Source organism: Pinus tabuliformis, chromosome 2_2, assembly GCF_031772625.1.
Source record: "Pinus tabuliformis cultivar Carrire ecotype Pingquan chromosome 2_2, CPIR1, whole genome shotgun sequence".
Taxonomy (NCBI): domain Eukaryota; kingdom Viridiplantae; phylum Streptophyta; class Pinopsida; order Pinales; family Pinaceae; genus Pinus; species Pinus tabuliformis.
The window spans coordinates 881765701-881782081 of NC_142300.1; the positions used below are offsets into that span (position 1 = coordinate 881765701).

The 16381-nt window shown below is 38.0% G+C and overlaps 1 pseudogene; it reads left to right on the forward strand.

Moving 5' to 3' along the window:
• The first annotated feature begins 4786 nt into the window (after positions 1-4786).
• On the forward strand, positions 4787-5910 carry LOC149195834 (RNA-binding protein L pseudogene; annotated as a pseudogene).
• Positions 5911-16381: the final 10471 nt, after the last annotated feature.

Sequence of the window (16381 nt, forward strand, 5' to 3'; positions counted from 1 at the left end):
GTGGGGCTTGGACATAATAGGTGAGATCGTTCCTCACTCTTCTAAGCAGCATAGGTACATCCTCACAACAACAGATTATTTTACTAAATGGGTAGAAGCAGTTCCTCTCAAGACAGCTAATTCTGAAAACATTGTTGAATTCATAGATCAATTTATAATCACTAGGTTTGGATTGCCAACGGCTTTAATGTTTGATAATGCCTCGTACTTTTCTGGAAATACAATGCCTGAGTTTGCACTTAAAAGAGGGTTCAAGCTGAAATATTCGGCCAACTACTATCCGCAAGGTAATGGATTGGCTGAATCGACAAATAAAAACCTGATCAGGATTATTAAAAGAACAGTTGACCAGAACCAAAAGAATTGGCACAAAGCGTTGATAAATGCTTTATGGGCTGATAGAATAACTAAGAAAGCTTCAATCGGCACTTCTCCCTTTAATTTAGTTTATGGGAAAGAAGTGGTTCTTCCAACTCACTTAGTCATCCCCTCTTTGTCTTTAGTACAACACATCGATGAGGTATCTACTTCCTCCATACAACTAAGACAAATGGAAATAATTAAATTAGAAGAACAACGAGAACAAGCTAAGAAAACCCATGCTCATCACCAAGCACTGATAAAATCCTCTTTTGACTCAAGCATAATGACCAGAAAGAATTTTCAGATAGGAGATTTAGTTTTGAAATGGGATAAGGTTCATGAAGAAAAGGGCAAACATACAAAATTTCAAAAGATGTGGCTTGGTCCTTTTCAGATTATAGAAGTCATAAGCCCATCAACGTTTGTGTTGCAAGATTTAGCAGGTCGAAGGGATTCTTTGCCTATTAATGGACAGATCCTTAAAATATATTTTCCATAGAAGATCACTCTTCTATTTTGTAGGATAGTTTTAGTTTTTATTTGTTTTTCCCTTTCTTATAAATAAAACCAGTTGTAGATGGTTACTAAAGGGGTTCATGAAAAAGACACAAATTCTCTATCAGATTTTGAGCTTTTTCACTTGTATAAGTAGCAAATTTTTTTCGAAAAATCTGATCTTTATTATTGACAGGTAGAGTTAACTTTAGCCTAGATATGATACTAGTTTCAACTTCAAACAATTTGATGAAAGCAACCTTTGGTAAATAATTGTTTTATATCAGCACAATGAAAGGTATCAATAATAAAATAAATATTCTATGTAAAACTGCTGTTTTCAAACTCTATTATTGTCGTCCAGAGCTTTCTTAAGGAAAAACAATGACTTCCTCCCTGCTAAAGGAAATCACAACATTCAAAGGAACAATCCGAGAAAACACTGTATCTCAAAGAATAAGAGGTCTCATCACGAACTGGCTTATCACAATCACAGATATTATAACTTGCTGACTTTGCCAATACTGTCCACCAAAACAGGGCAACGACTCAAGATTGTTGCAATCAAAATACAAGGGGTCTCATCACGAGCCAGCTTGTTCAACAAAAGTGTAAATCAAGTGAATGACTGTGTCATAATTTGGCCCCCAAACCAAGACATTGTTCTTTAGAGAATAAGGGGTTTTTCTCTGAAAAGTTGTAAATAGCCTTAAGCAGGATAAAGGATCATTGCTGGGTAACAGGTAACCCTGTCGAGGCTATGGATGCTTGCGGGCAGCAGAGGCTCTACCTACGACAAATGAGCATATTTTAAAAGTCAGCACGCAGAGAAGACCTTATTTTTTCTTTAAAAGACCAAGTAATGTCTGATGTGAATACAAGGACTAAGCCTGAGGAAACAAAAAATTGGAATATGAAAAGGTTGAGACAAAATATCATTGATAGTATAAGGCGTAATGTACTCTATTTGTCCATAACAAAATTTAGACGTATGAAAATTTTTCTGCTTTGGAAGTTAAAATTCAATAGAAAAGCAGAGATAACTAGTTCTTCACAATGAATCACCATTGTTGTGGCCACCAACAACCCCCATCTTTGTTTGGTATTAGCGATAACACCAAGCAAATGGGGACCCTTAATAAAAATCCAAAAAACATTTTATCAAAATTTTTGTATTTTAACTCCCTAAAGCTGTATCGCATCGCGAGAAGAGAGTGAAACATTTTCCTATGTGCATAATAAGATGCGAAGAAGCGACGCAAAATTCATCGCATCACATATATTATGAAGCACTCTTAAATGAAAAACTTAAGGAATCTCCGACGGCCGATATGCGACGTCGCATATCGCAACATCGCATAAGCAACACACAATGATTGGATGACTAAGTGCGATCTGCAATGTTGTGATCTGCGATCTGCGATGAATGCGATCATCAATTCCTGCGATGACACATCTTGACGACGCGATCCTTGATACTGCGATGCGAGTCACAGAAATCACCCATCGCAAAATTTCCTTGGCACAGTATTCAAGGAAAGATGTTTGTAGACCAAAATTGGGCGCGCGCCTTAAAAGAAATTAATGATTGTACGCCAAAGTATCCAAGAAGGATTGTGTTGTGTTTTTCGAAGAGTCAGTTCATTATGGGTGTCATGATTATGCATTCATTAGAGCTTAAAGCTTTCATGTCAATCTTTTCATCATTACTCTTTTCCTTTGCGTAAACTGTAAGACAACAAATAACATAAAGCAATGTGCAGGAAACATCTAAGGAGAAGGGGAAAGCGTCAATGCTCGGAGAACAAAGAAGAGATGCCTTCACAAACGGATGCCGCATGCAATAGGACCACAAATTCCAGAGTATCAATCAACAGATACTGATGTCAATAGGCCATCCAAAACTCAGAATCAAAGGCGCACAAAAGCAGCATGTTTGCAAAAGATCCTGAAGCTTACGCCCGGTAAAGCAAAAAGAAAAAGGCGCTAAAGAGGGAAAATGCACCAGAAACTCCCGGAACAAAGAACGGAGGCAGTTTTCAATGCAGAAAATTGTTCAGGGAGAAAAGTCCCTAACTTATTCAGTCATTCGCAAGGCCAGAAACCGAAATAGCAAAAGCAGAATCAGTTTGAGAAAAATTTGGGTTATTACCAAGTATACACACAGTGAATACACCAAGCTAGAGGAAGATTTTCGAAAATATCTTCTAGTTTACCAGAAAGTGGTGCCAGCGCTTGTTATTTCTATTTTCGTAGCTCAAACGAAAAGAGAAGACTACCAGCCGACTCTTCCCCGGAGAATGTTGCATGCTTACAGCACTAAGGAGCAAATACAGAAACGGTTAGGAATTAGATTCAATTTTTAGAAATAATTTTGCTTTAGTAGAAGGGCGGTCATTTAAAACCGTGTCCTAAATTTATGTAATTAATATTAATTAGTTAGCAGTATTTAAACCCTTCTCAGGCATTTAGAGAAGGGTCCAGAAATTTGTCAAAAAACTTGTCCTTAGAACATGCACTTTTGCACCGTCGGAGGGGGTTTTTGATGAATGGTTGGATCGAGATTTATCAATGTTTGCGTTTGATATCTGCTACTGATGTTTCACTTTTGTACTCTTAGTAGATGTTAGAACAAGTAGAGATAAATCGTTGTTGCTTGAAGCTTATGAGTGGAACCAGTCATAAATAGTACTTTTATCTCTTGACCATTTATGCTTATATTCTTAAAGTGATATACAGTTTTCAGTTGTTTATATGTTAATGCATGAATGTGTGGGTTACCATTTGGCACTTCTGTACGGTGGAGTCATTTATTTGTGTTTGATATATGAATAACTTATTATGCGATATGTTGTTCACAACTGTTTTGCTTAACTTTTTATGCAGAGTGGTTTATCTTAATTGATTTCTATTCTTATGATAGCTGAATGATCTTTATTACCAGTTATTGTTCGAAATCTCTTTAGATCGCATAATAGAAGAAATACACCCCAGGTTAGCGTAGATTAGATGTGTTGTTTCTCATTAGATTACAATAGCATAGAGTTAGTTTAGAAGTTTGAATTAAATTAGCTTTAAGTACTCCTAGATCAGCATCATCCAATTCTACACACACACACCCCTTAGATTGGGAAACTGGTCCCATTATCCCCAGTCGGACCCGCTATACCAAACGGATAAGGAGTTGCCAACCAAGGTCCGGACCGGGTGGGTATCCCCCTTATTGTCGACCCGATTTTTTGGGCTTCAACTGAGCCCAAGAGGTTGGAGCCTTAGAACTGAACAAGATTGAAGTCCTTAGGGGTAGGTGCTCCTAAGTGCAGAACCACTGCAAAACAGAGTTGGTTCTCTAGAGGTTGGAGCCTCACAGAAGTCCAAGTTGGAGCTTGGCAACTAATCACAATCATATATATACTTGTATTGTATTTATTTCATTGCATTGTGTTGTGTTCAATAAAAACATTAATTCCAACTGTTGATTATATATATATATATAGATATATATATATATATATATATATATATATATATATGCTTTTGGTAATAACTAGAACAATTAAAAATAAATATTGATTCACCCCCCCCCCCCCTCTTAGTATTTCCAACACATTTAACTTCAACAAACGCCAACAAAATGAAGCTTCCACATTTTGAGGAACACCAACTGGCACGGACTAGTAAAAGTCGGCACGGACCAGTAAAGTGAATATATATAGAAGCTACACATCTTCGATTACCAACATAAAGTTTTAGTTTCTATCATTTCTTTTGTCTATATAAGTGGAGAGAATATATAGCTCTCTGAAGTCTAGATCACAACCTGCCCAGCCTTCATAGAATTTTTTAGTGCCCTTCGAGTTGACGTAGATTTCCTGTAGTGCGCTGTCTCGCGGAGTTTTTCTTGCATTTTTTTAAATATTTCAGAATGATGCAGCCAGATCCCACGGCAGAACCCCCGATTGATTCCCAACAACAACAACATCAAGAACAATTGATGATGCCTGTGCCTCCCGAAGCTAGGTTTTGGCCCCAGCAACCCCAACCCCAAACTCAACCCCAACCTCAAGTTATGGTGCAGCAATCCCAGCAACAAGTGAACTCCGCCGATGAGATTAGGACCCTCTGGATTAGAGGTTTGCAGCATTGGATGGATGAGAATTATCTGCACCAATGTTTTGCTTCTAGCCAAAACCTTCTTTCCCTTAAGATCATTCGCAATAAGCAGACTGGACTTTCAGAGGGTTATGGATTCTTGGATTTTGCAAGCAATGCAGCAACCCATATGGTTCTCTAAAATTACAATGGTGTACAGATGCCTGGGGCTGAACAATTTTACAGGCTAAATTGGGCAACGAACACTGGTGGAGAAAATCGTTCTGAAGATTTTACTATATTTGTGGGAGATTTGGAATCTGATGACATAGATGAGCTGCTACAAGAGACCTTCAGAGCTAGATACCCACTTTAAAAGGAGCAAAGGTCATTACTGATAGGGTTACAGGCTGTTCAAAAGGATATGGGTTTGTAACATTTGGGGATGGGAATGAGCAAGCTAGGGATATAACATAAATGAATGGAATATTTTGTTCCTCCAGACCTATGAGAATAGTTCCTGCCATAACAAATCAGACTACTATTTATCAACAACCCTATCCTCCTCAAGTGGTCGAGTTGGACCCAGAGAATGATCCAAACAATACTAGTCTGTTTGTTGGTGGCTTGGATCCTAATGCGACAGTGGAAATGCTGATGGAGATATTTGGCCAGTATGGTGAGCTTGTGTATGCAAAGATACCTTTCAGCAAGTGGTGTGGATTTGTCCAGTTTAGCAACAGAGCATCTGCAGAGTTAGCATTGAAAATGTTACATAGTACAGTCCTTGGTCAGAGACCAATTCGGCTTTCTTGGGGAAGAAATAAACAAGTGCAACGTGCATGGTCTTTTCAAACACAGCGACCAAATCAAAATCAATGGAATGGGGCATATTATGGTGATGGACAAGGATACAATGTTGGTTATGGTTATGTCACACAGCCTCAACAAACAAATTGAAATCCATTGAGTGGAATTTATTATGGTGGTATCCAAGGATCTAATGTTGATTATAGTTATGCCACACAACCAAATAAACTTGGTTATGCTTATGACATGCAACCTCAAGACCCAAATATGTTCATTAATATCACTCCAAATGTAAACTATCAATAGCATCCACAGTAAATTAGTTTCAGTTACAATAGCCACAGTAAATTAGTTATAGATTTTTCAGTAAATTAGTTTCAGTTAGAGCAGCCACAGTAAATTCTTTATAGATTTTTTTGGTTATTGTTATTTCTAAATAACAAATTTAGTATTTTTAATCATTAACAAAAAAAATTTTCATGGTATATGGTTATTGAATTTTTGTTCTTTTATATGTTATATGATTATTGAGTTTCAATTTTTATTTTTATTTCATTTTTTTATGGAGAAAAATACTTAATAAAATTTATTTGTATTTTTAATGAGTTACGGAGAAAAATACTTAATAGAGGGTATTTGTACTTTTAATGGGTGAAGTTGGAAGTTCTTTGCAATAGGTTAAATTGATTAAGATTAAATAACTTTACTACTTTTACAAGCATTTGAACCAAAATAGATCAACTAAAAATAGTAACTTGGTAGAGATTGATACCAGCCCTTATAAATAACATTTTATAAAACTTTAGATCACCCCTTTTAGGAATAACAATTCACTTCACTCACTAAATTTTCTAGAGCATCATAGTTACAAAATTTTCATATGTATTGTTACTTTTTAAAAGCATGAATTAACACTAATTTGTAGAGCTTTATTTTAGAGGTAGTTGAATTCTCCATGTAATGTATATAAAATTTCATTGTTTAGCACTTTGAAACCATGCTAAAACTTCTTGCCTCATAAGGCTTTGAAGTTGTACTACCCAAGTTGTGAGACACTAAAGCACTACTACATATTATGTCAATGTTTGAAATGAAATTTTGATGATGTAGTTAAAATCAAACATAGTATGTTTAACAAAGCATTGTCTCATGAGTGCATTTGGCCCCTAGGGCCATAATTGTGCCTACTAGTGTTGAAAATTGTAACTAGGTTCAGTCTTCATAATGACATGTGTAATTATGATTTTATGTAAACTGATGAAAAGAAGAAAAATAAAATTATTTTTGTAATGCTTGAATCATGGATTTCATGATCAAGGAATTTTATTTTTAGTAAAAGCTTCCATTGAGAGCTATTACATTTGGTCATCAAGTTATAAAGTCTAATGAGTCAATGTAAGTATTGAAGACCCATTTGGGTATGTTACACATCGTAAAAGAAAATTTGATTATGTCATAAACCCTTCAAGAACTTGTCACAATATTCTCCTCATTTCGGGCTTCAAAAGAATAAAAAGGATGCTCCTTCGAAGACAAGTCGGCTTATTTGATGGACAAAACACTATATATAGGTAGCTTGGTTTTCATTTGTATTAAATTTTGGTCAAGGCAATGTGAGTGAGAAAAAGTGTGAAGATCACAAAAGGAGAAGTCTTATTATCAAGCGAAGGAGGAAGATAACCAAGTTCATTTGGATTTGTTTTAGGGCTAAACCCTTTAACATGTGTGAGATTATAGTATTGTCTATTGCAGAAAGGGCCAAAGTACTATAGTCATCTTAAGAAGGCAAAATTGGCAAGGAATCAAGTGAATCCTCAAGCTAAGTTGAGGAAGGATAGTTTCCATCAAGCGAAGAAGGTTGAAGGTCAAAGTTTCTCAAGGAACGAACCTAGGGTTTCTAAAGAAGGGCCGAAAAGTGCATATCTGAGCTAAGGAGTGAAATATGAAGTCTAGGTGAGGGAAGTGGGAGGAGGAAGAAGTTTGACTATCATTATCTCAAGGAAGAAGAAGTTAAACAAGGGAGTCTTGTGACTTGGTCTTGGAGAGGTAAATAGGTCACGGGTCTTGATTGCCTATATTCTGTGTCTCTTGTCTCTTTATTGTTTATGCATTGGTAGTTGTTTGATGAAGAAGAACAATATAATAATCTACGTAAATCTCCTAATATAAAGAAGTAAAAAGCATTCACAATTAATTATCATACGATGGGTTGCAAGTGGTCACACATACGATAAAAAAATATTTATGTGGGTTTGCTTGTATAGTTGAGTTATATGTATATGTATATGTATATGTATACGTATACGTATATGTATACGTATATGTATATGTATACGTATACGTATATGTATACGTATATGTATATGTATACGTATACGTATATGTGTGTATATATATATATATATATATATATATATATATATATATATATATATATATATATGTTTGTGTGTGTGTGTGTGTTGGATTATGAAAGATCATTGCATTATGATTTTCATAGTTGATGTACTTGGGAAACATGGTGAGTTTCATATGCATTGATTTTATGTACAAGCATGCACACAATTGAATGTTTGGATGTAAAACAAAATTCTTTGTGAATCTACAAGGTTCATTGATATTTCAATTTGTTTATCTACATGATATATCACAAGTTATAGGGTTGTATAAAAGTTGTACATTTGCCTATATATTTTTTTGTGCAATTGGAAATTTAAAACCCTTTGAGGTGAAAAAATTTCAAAAGGATTGTTGTAGGAGAAATACAAAAACTTGTTTAAATTTTCCTTCTTAAAATACATGTCAATTTAAGGGAAATGCACTAGAGTTGAATTTTGTATTATGAGATGATGGATATGTAAGTTATTGAGTAATGCATTACTTAATATTAGATATGTTTTCCTTAAGGAGAAAATGTATGCTCAAAATGGAAATTATGTGTTTTTTATATGAAAACAGGCCATTGAGGAAAAGCATACCCTGGAGTGAACAATGTAAGTCTTGTGTTAGGATTTGCATGATAACTTCTTGAAATCTTAATGATAGTTAAAGTTCATATATTTAGATGAATTATAAACATTAGCATGTTATCCCTATGAAATTTCATAAAAACAAGGCATTGTAGAAAATGTGTGTCCTGTTAGGGAAAATGTACACCCTCAAGTGAATACATGTTGAATGCATGTAATGATTTTTGTACTTGTTAGGGGAGAATATGCACACCTTGCTAAGGATAAATGCATACCTTCACTATAGAAATGCATGCCCTTGACACAATGTGCAAACCTATAATGATGTAAGCCCTAATTGATTCTTCTGTAGCCATATGAATGGCCTTCATGGGAAGAAGATTGAAAATAAACGGTAATCCATTATGAGATGATGATGTTGGTATGGCATGGCTTATAATGAATTGCCTTGTAAATGAAAAAGAATGCATAAAAATGCATACATAAAATGTATGGAAATAGGTCATATTGAAAAATGTTTTTCCTGTGAAGAAAAATTCATTCATCGTGTTGATAATTTGATACTAACCTTATGAAATTACATGAAAATAGGGCATGATAACTTCTAGAAATCATAATGTTAGTTAAAGTTCATATCTTTAGATTAATTATGAACATTATGCACATTATCCTTATGAAATTACATGAAATCAAGGCATTGTAGAAAATGCATGCCCTATTAGGGAAAAATGTATACCCTCAAATGAAAATGCATGTTAAATTAGTACTTGCATAACCTTATACTTGTTAAGGTAGAATATGCACCCTTTGCTAAGGATAAATGCATACCTACACTATAGAAATGCATGACCTTGACACAATGTGCAAACCTACAATGATGCAAGCCGTAATTGATTCTTCCTTAGCCATATGAATGGCCTACATGGGAAGAAGATTGAGAATAAATGGTAATCCATTATGAGATGATGATGTTGATATGGCATGGATTATAATGAACTACCTTGTAAATGCAAAAGAATGCATAAAAATGTACATAAAATGCTTGAAAATAGGACATGTTGAAAAATGTTATTCTGTGAAGAAAAATGCATTCCTTGTATTGGTAATTTGATATTGACCTTATGAAATTACATGAAAATAGGGCATTGAGGAAAATGAATTCCTCAAGTTTAAAATTCATACCTCAAGTTGAAAATGCATGATAAATCCTTTGGATTACATTTTTACATTTTTACATGATAAGGAGGAATACCCACATCTTAATGACAAATTCATGCTTGCGCTATAAAAATGCATGCCCTTGACATGCTTTGCAAATCTATGATGGCACAAACCCTAAATGGTTCTTCCTTAGCCCATATATACTAAACATTTAATGGTTTTTTCCTAGTCCAAATGTATTGCTACATTTATAAATTTGAAATGCTTTAAAAGTTACTTAAAGTTGAGTTATACACATATTTACCACCATTCTCGGCTTGTTTTAAAGATGTTTGAATAAAACATTTGTGGTGAGCCCACATGGTATTTTGTGATTTTATCCTCGTTACATATTGTTGGGACAGGGTCCCCTAGGGTCAATTTTGGGGCAAAAGCCCAAGTTTTGGGGCATAAAACCCAAGTTTTGTTATGTAAAGTGTAAAGTCTCTGCAAGTTGTGGTCATGGAGTGCGTAGAAAGTAAAGAGTCATAAAGGGTTTTTCCCTTCTTTTATGTAAGTTGTGTTGGATTTAGTAGATCTACCCATGGTACGCGGACCATGGGATTGTATAAAAAGGAGAGTCTTAGAGAGTCTAAGGTAGTTCATAGTTAATGAGATTGATGAAGACAAATGTTATGGGTTAGTAGAAGTGAAGAGCAAAGAGTCTTAGAGTAGAAGAGAGGCTCTGCAGCTGAGTGCACAGAGGCATAGAGTAGAGCCGTCAGCTAAGTGCGCGGACCCTTGCAACTGAGTGCGCAGGGAAGTCTTGAGTCTATAAGCAGAACTGAAGTAGCAATAAAGAGATTATTCTGGAAATATCTGTGTTTTGTCCATTTAGTTATGTTATGAATGAATGTGTTTATGTTATGATAATTAATGGGGTTATGATTTAATAATGTATTGATGTGCGATTCTACATGGTTCACATTGTTATATGAACGCAAGTACTAATATGTGTTTATGTGAAGAATATCTTAATATTAAGTAATGCATTACTCAATAACTTACATATTCACCTGTTTAGGGTCCGCAAAAGATAGTCGTAGACCTTCGCGAAGGCCTAGAGGTCGATAAAAGGAAGTTATATCGATAAGCCTTAGGGGCTTATCGATATACGCTAAGGAAGGTTTAGGGCATACAACAACATCGTGCTCATCTCTGGGTGCAGAAACTTGGTTCCAGAACCCCCTCATACTGCTTTGGGTGATACTTCAGTCCGTGCTCCGTGGATTGATGCCGAAAGGGCCAATAGTGTAGGGATTTGTTTGGAAAACTAAACTTTGAACCTGGGTTAGGACCCACTAAGACAACAAATGGTTCTGTTGTCGGGACCGGGATCTGCATAAAGAGATATGTGATGTCACATCACTGGAATCCAACAAAGAAGGAAATTGAAGATTGGTTGGATAGAAACATCCATGAATTTGCGATGCAATAAAATAGGAATCTGCGATTGATGAAAGAATAGTGGTTAGACAGGTATCTATACATAGAGATCCACGAAATTTTCTTTTGTTCCTTCCCAATCGAGCTATATGAGTGGATCGCTAAATTGGCAGATGACCAAGGAAGGTGGAGGCTTGATGGTCCAATAGTGTGGACCCCAGAGTTAGTGCGGAGATTGGAAGCTTCTGAAGATAAGATCACACGCGCTGTTGATCATTGGCTTGATTGTGTCATCGGAGGATTTTTGACAGAGTTCGAGGTCGATACCTTGGTCAGCTACAACAAAGCAGAGCAGCGCTTCTTCAAGGGACCGTGAGGTAAGTGTTTGAGATATTTGAATACTTGGATTAAAATGCTATTGTCTGAAAAGTGGGTTATGCAATTACCTTGATGTTTGGAGCTACGTGAAGTGGAAAGTTATTCAGGGATATAAGGAGAACAGGTCCTAAATATAGCCCATTGATTAAGTCTCCTCTGAGTGACGATGAAGGAGCAGCACAGGCTTCTCCGCAGAAAGTTGTCCAGTTAATAAGGCAAGGGCTTGGGAAATGAGGACCTGAACCAGTTTTGGTTCATTGCGAAGGCTGTGTGGCAAGCTTAGAACATTACAGATGATCAGATGAAGATATAAACTTTGGTTACTGCTTTATAGGAGTGTGCACTAACGTGGTACATTAGGTACTGCACTGGTAACCCGACATCTGTGTTGGTAGATATTCAGAGTGCACTGAATAAGGAATTCAGTAGGCCCAAGTCTGAAGCGAAATAAATCATTGGATTCAAGGAAATCATGATGAAGCTTGGCAAGACACCCTGAGAGCTGGATCAGAGACTGAAATGCAAGATCCGCGAAGCTAACATGAATCTTACGGATGGGCAATGCCGCAAATGGTTTGTGGCTTCGCTCTTGCCTCATCTACGGGTTGCTTTATCACAACAAAGGATTGGGACCTAGGCGGAAGCTATGGAGATTGCGATGAGATTGCATGAGACCCCAATTCAAGATGCTACTTTGGGAGTTCAGTAGATTCACACAGAGTTACAAAATCTTTGCCTAGAGTTCCAAAGTCTGAAGAAAGATAGAGCGGCTTGACCAGAGGTGCGCGAAGAAGTTTGGTGTTTGAAATGTAAGAGTCAGGGGCATGATAAAGATCATTTCCATGTCTTCGCGAATTTTGTTGAGGGAGGAGGGTTGATGCCTCTGAGGCTGGAAGCTCAAGCAGGGCCAAGTGCGGGGCCTGCACTGTGGTGTGCTATCTGTCAGGTAGCTGGAAAACATGTGACAAACAATTGTCACTTGCTGCAAAAATTTGTACAAACACTGAAACAACTCTTCTACAACTTCTGCAAATCAGTAGGTCATGATGAGCGTAACTGTCGTAGCTATGAGCTGATGATGGAAAGAATGCCCGCATATCGGATGCAGGAAAAAATGCAGCCTCCAGATCAAGGCACTAGGGGAGCACGAGGAGGATATCGGGGGCGCAGACGAGGCCGAGGTGGAGGAGGACCTACGAGAGATTGGGGACAAGTTATTTTCTACAATTGTGGAGGGCTAGGACACTACGCATGAGAATTTATGAATCCGACACGCTTGTCATGTCAATACTGTACTCAGTTTGACCATGCGATAGAAGACTTCCCTGTATTAATAGCTAAGGTGCGGGAAAAGGGGACATAGCCTATTGAGAACCTACAAATGATGAGGGTTGAACCCCGCGAAGAGAATCCTAATGTGAATATAGTGTTGTGAAGTGGAATGATGACTCGCGAAGATAAGGGAAAGCAGCTTGAAGAAAGTGAATGGGTCCGCAAAGCTCCAGAGAAGGAGGTTGGCTTTGATTTAGAGCACATGAAAGAAACCTTCATGGAAGTGAAGAAAAGCTTCGTTGAGGCTTCTACCTCAGGAAGTCAGGATAAGCAGTCTGAAGAAATGGACCCATCCATGCTTACTACCTTTTTGGAGACCTGTATGAAGCTGCTATGCGATAGCAAGGCCATGAAAGGATTACAGGATTTGATCAATAAATGTGCTGGTAAAGAAAATGCTCCTGAGGGACTGCGCATGGTCAGGAAAATTGGTAAACATAAGGCAAGAATAGGGCGTGAGATGAGGCTCACCGCGCAAATAGGAGAGTATGAAATGGACCAAGTTATTATGGATCTTGGGTCAGATATGAATGTTTTTCCTAAAAAAACATGGGAGAGAATGGGGAGACCGATGCTGCAGTGGTCTCCGATTCAATTGAGGATGGCAAATCAGCAGAAGATTATCCCCATGGGACGATTGCAGGGAGTGACAGTAGATATTGAAGACGCGAGAGCGTTGGATGATTTTGAAGTGACAGAGATTGTCGATGACAACAATCCCTACCCCGCACTCCTTGGGATCAATTGGGATATTGACATGAATGGGGTGATCAATTTGAAAAAGCGGACAATGTCATTTGAGAGGAAATCGCTCCGCGTAGTAGTACCTCTGGACCTTGGAAAAGAACCATGCTATACTGAACTAGTCTGCGATTATGAAAGCGATGATGATTTGGACTAGATTTATAAGATAATGGTGTGATATAAATATTGGGTGAATCCGACAGCTGATGGATGTATTGCATGGGACCGTGAAAGTTCCTACACATTAGGTTTAGATGAGGAATTGGAACACTGGTAGAATTGATTGCACGAAGTGTCTACGCTGCATTGTAATATGATTACTAAATCGCTGCGATGTGTATCATCGGAGGTAAGAAGTTTTCCTTATTATGATGGTTTAACTAATGTTGATAAATTTTTTGATGCATTTGAAAGGGAAGTACCAGAGAAGCATCTCTTCCAAGCCTTGCACTTGGCGTTGCATGCGATGCCTGCAAGATGGTGGGGTACGCATAAAGAAAATTTTGATGGATGACGTGAATACAAAAGGATGATGAGGATATGGTTTGGTTGCCCAAAGGTGCGATTAATGGAGAAAAATGATGGGAGGAGTGATCCGCATGATCACTTAGCAAAATGGACTGATGCCTATGGAGCAAAACCGCAATCGGAGTGGGTGCATCTGTTCTGTCACACTTTGGATGTAATACCAATGAATTGGTACTTGGAGATAGAGCTCTGCCACGACACGGATGAATGGGATATTTTGAGACAGGGATTCTTGATGACATTTAGCTTTGAAGATGGATTCGTGTGCATCGATGAAGTGTTGCAGGAGGTCAAGGCAACGATCTTCAAAATACCACATGATCCTTTGGATTTGATTCAACCAGATTGGACCACCCAGCTGTGCCATGCACTAGAGTGCTACAATGTGACTGCTAAAGAAGAAGAGGAGGATCCAAGGAACATTAATATCCCAGAGGTAGAAGGTCACTGCGACGTTGAGGGGCCACAGATAGAGAACCCAGATATCACTGCATTGCTTTAAACAAGACAAATGAACATTGGAACAGAGGCAGAGCCGAAGTTTATGGAGATAGGGGACTACTGGGATGATGCTACGGTGGATAAGGTCGCTGAGTTGCTCCGCGAGTACCAAGATTTGTTCCCTACAAAGTTTTCAGACTTGAAGGGGATAATAGGTGATTTAGGAGTGATGAAAATAACGTTGAAACTAGATGCGAAGCTTGTGAAGCAGAGGCCATATCGCCTTAATACTAAGTACAAGGAAAAGGTCTGCTTGGAGTTGGATAAAATGCTGGCAGCGGGTATTATTGAACCAATGGAGGAGTTCGATTAGGTAAGTCCTATGGTAGTTCAGGAAAAGAAGCATAAGGATGAGATCAGGATTTGCATAGATCTTAGGAAGTTGAGTGATGGTTGCGTTCATGATCCTATTCCAACTCCGTTCACAGATGAGGTATTGGATAATGTTGTCGGACAAGAAGCATATTCGTTTACTGATGGTTTCTCTGGATACCATTAGATAAAGATCGCACCGGAAGACAGGAGTAAGACGACCTTCACGACCGAGTGGGGATGTTTTCAGTATACTGTAATGTTTTTTGGACTTAATAATGTGCTAGCAATATTTTTGCGCGTAGTCATTGCGGCATTCAAAGAGTTCATTCACAAGTTTTTGGAGGTATACTTTGATTATTGGACAGTGTTTGGACTCGTAAAACACCATGTAGCTAGTTTGTGCTTAATGCTGGATATGTGCCGGAGGTATCAGATCACGCTAAACTTGAAGAAGTGCTTATTTTGCGTACCTTTTGGAATCTTGTTGGGTCATGTAGTATGCAGACAAGGATTAATGGTGGACCCAGCTAAGATCGTGGTTATAATCAATTTGGAGGCACCAAGGAGTGTTAAGCAGCTGTGCACAACGCTGGGTCATACTGGTTATTATCGAAAGTTCATCAAGAGTTATGCTCAAATTACCGTGCCGATGGAAAAGATATTAAAGAAGGATGCTACATTCCGTTGGAGTGAAGAATGTCAATAGAGCCTGGATGTATTGCAAGAAAATATGGTCATCGCACCGATCCTAGTCTTTCTGGATTGGAAGAAGGAATTTCATGTGCATGTGGATGTGTCATGTATTGCGTTGGGAGCAGTGCTGACGCAGGCCAGTGAAGGAGAATTGGATCACCCGATAGCCTTTGCAAGAAGGAAGATGTCTAAGGCTGAAAAGAACTATTCAACAACGGAGCGCGAAGGGTTGGCTATGGTGTACGTACTCCAGAAGTTCAGGCATTACTTGCTAGGCGGACACTTTAAGATGTATACAGACCATTCTGCATTAAAGTACCTGGCCAACAAGCCTGTGTTGGGGGGGGGAATATGCAGATGGCTACTGCTATTTTAGGAGTACGATTTCAAAGTAATTGTGAAGCTAGGGAGATTGAATGTTGGACCAGATCATCTATCGCACATTGAAACAGGAGAGGAGCCCACTAATTTGGAGGAAGGATTGCCTAATGTGTAGCTCTTTACGATGCACGTGGCATACAATCACTTTGCAGACATCATCCACTTCCTGACTACGGGAATGGCTCCAGAGGGGT